Source organism: Triticum aestivum, chromosome 7D, assembly GCF_018294505.1.
Source record: "Triticum aestivum cultivar Chinese Spring chromosome 7D, IWGSC CS RefSeq v2.1, whole genome shotgun sequence".
In the NCBI taxonomy this organism is placed as follows: domain Eukaryota; kingdom Viridiplantae; phylum Streptophyta; class Magnoliopsida; order Poales; family Poaceae; genus Triticum; species Triticum aestivum.
Window position 1 is genome coordinate 434,135,513 of NC_057814.1, and position 9,093 is coordinate 434,144,605.

The window sequence follows — 9,093 nt, forward strand, 5'->3', positions numbered from 1 at the left end:
TCATCAAGCCGCACGTGTGCTGAATGCGGAGGTGCCATCCGTTCGATACTAGATCAGATTGGATCGTGATTGGATAGCGAAGAGTACGACTACATCAACCGCATTATATACGCTTCCAGTTTAGTTCTACAAGGGTATATAGACACACTCCCCTCTCGTAGCTATGCATATGCTAGATCAGATCTTTGGTGTTTCGTAGGAATTTTTTGTCTATGCGTAGATGTATATGCACGAGTAGAACACAAAGATATTTTGGGCATTGATGTTCAAATTGCTTGGTTGCCTTGTTTTATTTGGATTCGGTGGTACTGTGGTATGAAGCAGCTCGGACCAACCTTACATGTCCACGCACATGAGACCGGTTCCACTTTTGGACATGCAACTTGTATTGCATAAAAGTGGCTTTGCGGGTGTCTGTCTCTCCCACTTTAGTTGAATCTGATTTGACGAGGGCGCTCCATGTAGAAGGTTAAAAGGCAACTTGCATATCACCATTGTGGTTTTGCGTAGATAAGAATGGTTCTTATAGTTTGCCCTAGGAGCCACGTAAGAAATTTAACAACAAAGTAGAGGACATCTAACTTATTTTTGCAGGGCATGTTGTATTGTGGTATGGCCAAAACGTGATGTGATATATGTTGATGTATGAGATGATCATGTTTTGTAATAGGTTCAGGACTTGCATGTCGATGAGTTAGGCAACCAGTAGGTGTCGTGGTTCTAAGATTGATAGTAGAATGGGGGGTAGGTATGAAGAGGCAAGATCCCAGCTATGGTGAAGTTGTACACACAAGGTTTACGAGTTCAGGCCCTTCACGGTGGAAGTAGTAGACCTACGTCTCGGTGCCCGGTGGTGGTCGACTGGATTATATGTGTGTGGAGTTACAGGGGGTGCGAACCCTTGTCCCTGAGGAGGGGGTGGCTTATATAGAGTTCGCCAGACCCCTCCGGCTCTCAGTTACACAGGGTTTAAGGTACATAAAGATGGGGCGTTTCTCGTAACACCAGTAATAAAGTGACATAAATGATCATTAAGTCTATAGAGTAAATTCCCGACCGTTGCTATACAGAGTGACTTTAGGTCTTTTGGTCGTCGAGTGACAATTGCTATGGTCGAGTGACTTCGAGTCTTCCGAGTGGAATGCTTCTGGTCGAGTGGATGATGGTATCCCTCGAATGCTTCTGGCTTTAGGGTGATGTCCTAGGGGAGGGTGTCTAGGTCAGGCCTATGACCCTACCCTAGGTACATAGCTTCATCATTAGCCCCCGAATGGTTCAGGGTTCGAGTGGAGAAGGAGTTGAAAATACCTCCGACTCAATTTTTGCGCTTCGGAAGTGTCTTGCTGGGATCAATGAACAATCACGATGACTTCAACTTCTTTTTCACTTGCCTTGATCCATTCTTAGTCTGTCGAGTGAACTTTTACTGAAAAGCTTCGAGTGTTGATATGGAAAAAATCTTCCGTCTGACAGGTTGCTCTGCTGCTTGCGGATCTTGCGGGATTCAAATTTTGGGAAGCGCGCAGGGCGAAGGAGGCCGCGGTAATCGGAGAAGATTAGGCAGGGACGCCTCGATATCCATGCCACCTTTTTCGCCACGTACTGCGCATGCAACTATTGTGGGATTTGACAGGATTGAATGGGCCCACAGGTCAGCCATTCGGAAATGGTTCCATATAAGGCGTCGAGGCTGGGGTTTTGCACACAGTGCACCTGATCTCCTCTCTTCCTCCTCTGTTTTCCATCGCATCCACCTCCTCCCTTAGTGCCGCCGCTCTGCCCGAACGCCACCCTCCGCAATGGGGAAGGAGAAGACGGTGGCTCTGGAGCGGGCGAAGAAGGCGACGACGAAGGCGAAAGGGAAAAAGACGAGCCGAGGAGGGTCCTCATCGAGATCCAGCTTGCCGCCCGGCTGGATCCAGGGCGATTGGATTCGTTCGACGATCCAGCAAGACGACATCGACGATCTGGTCGAAGGGGGACTGATTCCCCACAGATCTGGGCGGCTCCCGGAGGACGAGACCGAGCCGCGGCCGCAGGAGGGTGAGTGTGTTCTCCTTGCCACCCATGTTGACCGCGGCTTTTCTTTGCCCCCCATCCTTTCTTCCGAGGCTTCTTGAACTTCTTTGGAGCACAACTTCATCACTTTTCCCCCAACACCATCACGTACCTTGCTACGTTCGTGTCCATGTGTGAGAATTTACTGGGTTGTCGACCACACTGGGGTCTCTTCAAACACATTTTCACCTGTCGTTCTCAGTCGGTCAAAAAGGCCAATCCGAGTGACGAGAGGACGCATGTGATCCAGATGTGTGGGGGTCTTGGGATCCAAATGAGAGGCAAGAGCACCTTCCCAGCCATGATTCTTCCCGAGTCAGTCAGAGGGTGGCAGTCGACCTGGTTCTACTGCAAAGACCAGCCGACTCCAGGCCAGTCGACTGGACTTCCCCCCTTTCCATGGCTCGAGTCGAGAAGCCCTCTGCCTTGAAAGTGACCCCGGCGGAAAAAGCAGAGGTGAAGGTGTGGGTCGAGCGAGTGGTCCAGCTCGTTCGTGACGGCGTGACTGGCATGGATCTGCTGGAAGTCTTCCTCAGACGATGCATTCAGCCACTTCAAGCTCGTGACCATCCGATGTGGATGTATTCGGGAATTGATGATACCACTCGGATCCACCCAGAAGAAGTCGATGAGGATACAGTGGCGCAGTGGTTGAGGGGCATCACTGGTAACAAGGATAACCCCAGAGGGTCCAGGAGGATCCCTCCACTCGACAACTCATATGAACCAGACAAGGTCCAACTCTAAATTTCCGAGTGTTTTCTTGATCTATCGTGTAATTGCTTTTTGCCAACCGACTGACATTTGTTCCACTTGTTGTCTTTCAGGGCCTCACTGAGATGTACTTGATGCCCAACGGAGAGCAGGAACAGGATCCGGAAGGGGAGGCGAGCGGAGGCGAGAGTGGCGAGTGGCACTCTGACGGGGGAGAAGACGACAAAAGCGACGACTCTAGTGACGGCGAAGAAGTCGACTCGCCCCCTCGCACCGAAAGGCGATCCAAATAGATCCACGACCCGGCAAGTATCCGTGGCAAAGCGACTGCGCAGACTGGATAGACCTCAAAGCGCCCTCGGACGTCTTCTCCAGCGCCGACTGAGAAGGCCCCGAAGCAATCAAAAGCTACGTCGTCAAAACCGCGGAAGGCCTTGCCCAAGATCAAAGTGGCCGTTCCCATTGCTTCCGGGTAATAGTTGGATTTGATTTCTTGGTTTGTCATGAATTGAACTTTAATCGACCCAGTTCAGAAGGTCTGACCGTTTGAACCTTGAGATTTGCAGTGCTGCTACCTCTGGGACTTCTGTTTACAGGGATGAAGATGAGGAAATGGAGCATGCAGTCACTTCTAATCCGGGTGTGACTCTTGTAATATTGTCTTTAATTTCTCAGCCGTTTTGCCGGTTGACTGAATTGTGACAATTGATTCTTTTTGCAGCTCCTCCCAATGTCATTGATCTTCCAGATGATGACGAGGATGTACCACTGAGGCCTATGGGAAGGAGAAGCAGGAAGACATCAACTGGCAAGGCGCCTCAGTCAACGCCGGTGACGGAACCAATGATCCAGGAGTCCAGCGACGCCACTCGGACTTCTGTGACTTTTGCCATACCATTGTCGAGTGCCCAGCCTTCTGCGTCGACTACACAGACTCCAGCTGATCCTTCTTCACTCTTTACTACACATCACGTCCCAAAGGACCAAGTGGGTGCTGCCAAAGAGGCTATACGCCAGGCGGGCATCATGATGGAGCAAATGAAGGTGGTCCGGGAGGCCAGCTAGGCTGCCTACAATACCAGCTCAGCACTTCAGAGCAACGTCCAGGTTGGTTGATCACCGACTGGCCTTTTAGCTTGTCGCTTGTTCTGTTAGGATATGCTACCTGAAAACTTTCCTTGAGGGATCTTTCCATCATTCTGCATTTTGCATTTGTACACCCACTGGGTGTTTTAACTTACTGCTGAATAATTTTGCATCTTGAGTCGACTAAGTTGTGTTGATTGAGTCTTTGAACTAGTGGGGGCACGCTGAGTGCACCACTGGGTGTAGTCGCCGAGAGCATAGTTGACTGCGGGCAGTCAACTGTGGTCTGAGAATCGGATTTTTCTCACTCGCCCTGGACGGACCATGTCGAGTGGAACCTGAACCAGTGGGGGCACGCTAAGTGCACCCACTGGGTGTAGTCCCCGAGACCATAGTTGACTGCGGGCAGTCGACTGTGGTATGAGAATCACCTTCTTCCTTTTTTTTACACTCGGCCTGGACAGACCATGTCGAGTGGAAACTGGACCAGTGGGGGCAAGCTAAGTGTGTTGGGGAACGTAGCAATAATTCAAAATTTTCCTACGTGTCACCAAGATCATCTAGGAGATGCTAGCAACAAGAGAGAGGGAGTGCATCTTCATACCCTTGAAGATCACTAAGAGGAAGCGTTACAAGAACGCGGTTGATGGAGTCGTACTCGCGGCGATTCGAATCGCGGAAGATCCGATCTAGCGCCGAACGGACGGCGCCTCCGCGTTCAACACACGTATAGCCCGGGGATGTCTCCTCCTTCTTGATCCAGTAAGGGGAGAGGAGAAGTTGAGGGAGAACTCCAGCAGCATGACGGCATGGTGGCAATGGAGCTCGTGGTTCTCTGGCAGGGCTTCGCCAAGCACTACGGAGGAAGAGGAGGAGTTGGAGGAGGAGAGGGCTGCACCAGGCAAGGGGTGTGGCTGCCCTCTCTCTCCCTCACTATATATAGGGGGAAGGGGGTGGAGGAGGCGCCCTAGGGTTCCCTAGTGGAGGGGCGGCGGCCACAGGGGAAACCCTAGATGGATTTGGGCGCCCCCACCCCTGGGAAACTTGCCCCCCAAGCCGGGAGGGGTGGCTGCCCTAGGGGAGGCGCCCCCACCTCTCCACGTTACGTGAGAGGGGTTGGGAGGGGCGCACAGCCCCTTAGTGGGCTGGTGTGCCCCCTCCCCTTGGCCCATAAGGCCCCCCAACGCTTGTCGGGGCCTCCGAAACACCTTTCGGTCACGCTGGTCATCACCCGGTACTCCCAGAACAATTCCGGACTCCAATACCCTTCGTCCAATATATCGATCTTCACCTCCGGACCACTCCGGAGTTCCTCGTCACGTCCAGGATCTCATCCGGGACTCCGAACAACCTTCGGTAACCACATACTATTTCCCATAACAACTCTAGCGTGACCGAACCTTAAGTGTGTAGACCCTACGGGTTCGGGGACCATGCAGACATGACCGAGACGTTCTCCGGCCAATAACCAACAGCGGGATCTGGATACCCATGTTGGCTCCCACATGTTCTACGATGATCTCATCGGATGAACCACGATGCTAGGGATTCAATCAATCTCGTATACAATGCCCTTTGTCTATCGGTATGTTACTTGCCCGAGATTCGATCGTCGGTATCCCTATACCTTGTTCCATCTCGTTACCGGCAAGTCTCTTTACTCGTTCCGTAACGCATGATCCCGTGGCTAACTCATTAGTCACATTGAGCTCATTATGATGATGCATTACCGAGTGGGCCCAGAGATACCTCTCCATCATACGGAGTGACAAATCCCAGTCTCGATTCGTGCCAACCCAACAGACACTTTCGGAGATACCTGTGGTGCACCTTTATAGCCACCCAGTTACGTTGTGACGTTTGGTACACCCAAAGCATTCCTACGGTATCCGGGAGTTGCACAATCTCATGGTCTAAGGAAATGATACTTGATATTAGAAAAGCTCTTAGCAAACGAACTACACGATCTTATGTTATGCTTAGGATTGGGTCTTGTCCATCATATCATTCTCCTAATGATGTGATCCCGTTATCAATGACATCCAATGTCCATGGTCAGGAAACCATAACCATCTACTGATCAACGAGCTAGTCAACTAGAGGCTTACTAGGGACATGTTGTGGTCTATGTATTCACACATGTATTACGGTTTCCTGTTAATACAATTATAGCATGAAAAATAGACAATTATCATGAACAAGGAAATACAATAATAACCATTTTATTATTGCCTCTAGGGCATATTTCCAACGGTCTCCCACTTGCTCTAGAGTCAATAATCTAGTTCACATCACTATGTGATTGTAATGAATCCAACACCCATGGGGTTTGTTCATATCTCGCTTGTGAGAGAGGTTATTAGTCAACGGGCCCGAACCTTTCAGATCCGTGTGTGCTTTACAAATCTCTATGTCATCTTGTAGATGCAGCTACCACGCGCTACTTGGAGCTATTCCAAATAACTGCTCTACTATACGAATCCGGTTCACTACTCAGAGTCATCCGGATTAGTGTCAAAGTTTGCATTGACGTAACCCTTTACGACGAACTCTTTTACCACCTCCATAATCGAGAAAATTCCTTAGTCCACTAGTTACTAAGGATAAGTTCGACCGCTGTCATGTGATCCATTCCTGGATCACTCTTGTACCCATTGACTGACTCATTGCAAGGCACACTTTAGGTGCTGTACACAACATAGCATACTGTAGAGCCTACGTCTAAAGCATAGGGGACGACCTTCGTCTTTTCTCTCTCTTCTGCCATATTCAGGTCTTGAGTCTTACTCAATACTCACACCTTGTAACACAACCAAGAACTCCTTCTTTGCTGATCTATTTTGAACTCCTTCAAAATCTTGTCACGGTATGTATTCATTTGAAAGTACTATTAAGCGTTTTTTATCTATCCTTATAGATCTTGATGCTCAATGTTCAAGTAGCTTAATCCAGGTTTTCCATTGAAAAACACTTTTCAAATAACCCTGTATGCTTTCCAGAAATTCTACATCATTTCTGATCAACAATATGTTAACAACATATACTCATCAAAAATTCTATAGTGCTCCCACTCACTTCTTTGGAAATACAAGTTTCTCATAAACTTTGTAAAAACCTAAAATCTTTGATCATCTCATCAAAGCATACATTCCATCTCCGAGATGCTTACTCCAGTCCTTAGAAGGATTGCTGGAGCTTTGCATACTTGTTAGCATATTTCAAGATTGACAAAACCTTCTGGTTGTATCACATACAACCTTTCCTCAAGAAAATCGTCGAGGAAACAATGTTTCGACATCCTATCTGCAAGATTTCATAAATAATGCAGTAACTGCTAATATAATTCCAACAGACTCTTAGCATCGCTACGAGTGAGAAAGTCTCATCGTAGTCAACTCCTTGAACTTGTCAGAAAACATCTTAACGACAAGTCGAGCTTTCTTAATGGTGACACTTAGCATCATTGTCCGTCTTCCTTTTAAAATCCATCTGCACCCAACAGCCTTACGACCATCAAGTAGTTCTTCCAAAGTCTATACTTTGGTTTGATACATGGATCCTCTCTCGGATTTTATGGCCTCGAGCCATTCGTCGAAATCCGGGCCCACCATCGTTCTCCATAGCTCATAGGTTCATTGTTGTCTACCAACATGACTTCCAAGACAGGATTACGTACCACTCTGAAGTAGTACGCATCCTTGTCGACCTACGAGGTTTGGTAGTGACTTGATCCGAAGTTTCATGATCACTATCATAAGCTTCCACTTCAGTTGGTGTAGGTGCCACAGGAACATCTTCCTGTGCCCTGCTACACACTAGTTGAAGTGACGGTTCAATAACCTCATCATACTCCACCATCCTCCCACTCAATTCTTTCGAGAGAAACTTTTCCTCGAGAAAGGACCCGTTTCTAGAAACAATCACTTTTGCTTCCGGATCTAAAATAGGAGGTATACCCAACTGTTTTGGGTATTCTATGAAGATGCATTTATCCGTTTTGGGTTCGAGCTTATCAGCCTAAAACTTTTTCACATAAGCGTCGCAGCCCCAAACTTTTAAGAAACGGCAACTTAGGTTTCTCTAAACCATAGTTCATACGGTGTCGTCTCAACGGAATTGCGTGGTGCCCTATTTAAAGTGAATGCGGTTGTCTCTAATGCCTAACCCATAAACGATAGTGGTAATTCGATAAGAGACATCATGGTATGCACCATATACAATAGGGTGCAGTTATGATGTTCGGACACACCATCACACTATGGTGTTCCAGGCGGTATTAGTTGTGAAACAATTTCCACAATGTCTCAATTGGGTGGCAAACTCGTAACTCAGATATTCATCTCTATGATCATATCATAGACATTTTATCCTCTTGTCACGACGATCTTCAACTTCACTCTGAAATTACTTGAACCTTTCAATAATTCAGACTTGTGTTTCATCAAGTAAATATACTCAGCATCTACTCAAATCATCTGTGAAGTAAGAACATAACGATATCCACTGCGTGCCTCAGCACTCATTGGACTGCACACATCAAAATGTATTACTTCCAACAAGTTGCTTTCTTGTTCCATCTTACTGAAAACAAGGCCTTTCAGTCATCTTGCCCATGTGGTATGATTTGCATGTCTCAAGTGATTCAAAATCAAGTGAGTCCAAACGATCCATCTGTATGGAGTTTCTTCATGCATATCTACCAATAGACATGGTTCGCATGTCTCAATCTTTTCAAAAACGAGTGAGTCCAAAGGTCCATCAACATGGAGCTTCTTCATGCGTTTTATACCAATATGACTCAAATGGCAGTGCCACAAGTATGTGGTACTATCATTACTATCTTATATCTTTTGGCATGAACATGTGTATCACTATGATCGAGATTCAATAAACCATTCATTTTAGGTGCACGACCATTGAAGGTCTTATTCAAATAGACAGAGTAACCATTATTCTCCTTAAATGAATAACCGTATTGCGATAAACATAATCCAATCATGTCTATGCTCAACGCAAACACCAAATAACAATTATTTAGGTTTAACACCAATCTCGATGGTAGAGGGAGCATGCGATGCTTGATCACATCAACCTTGAAAACACTTCCAACACATATCGTCATCTCACCTTTAGCTAGTCTCTGTTTATTCCGTAGCCTTTTATTTCAAGTTACCAACACTTAGCAACCGAACCGGTATCTAATACCCTGGTGCTACTAGGAGTACTAGTAAAGTA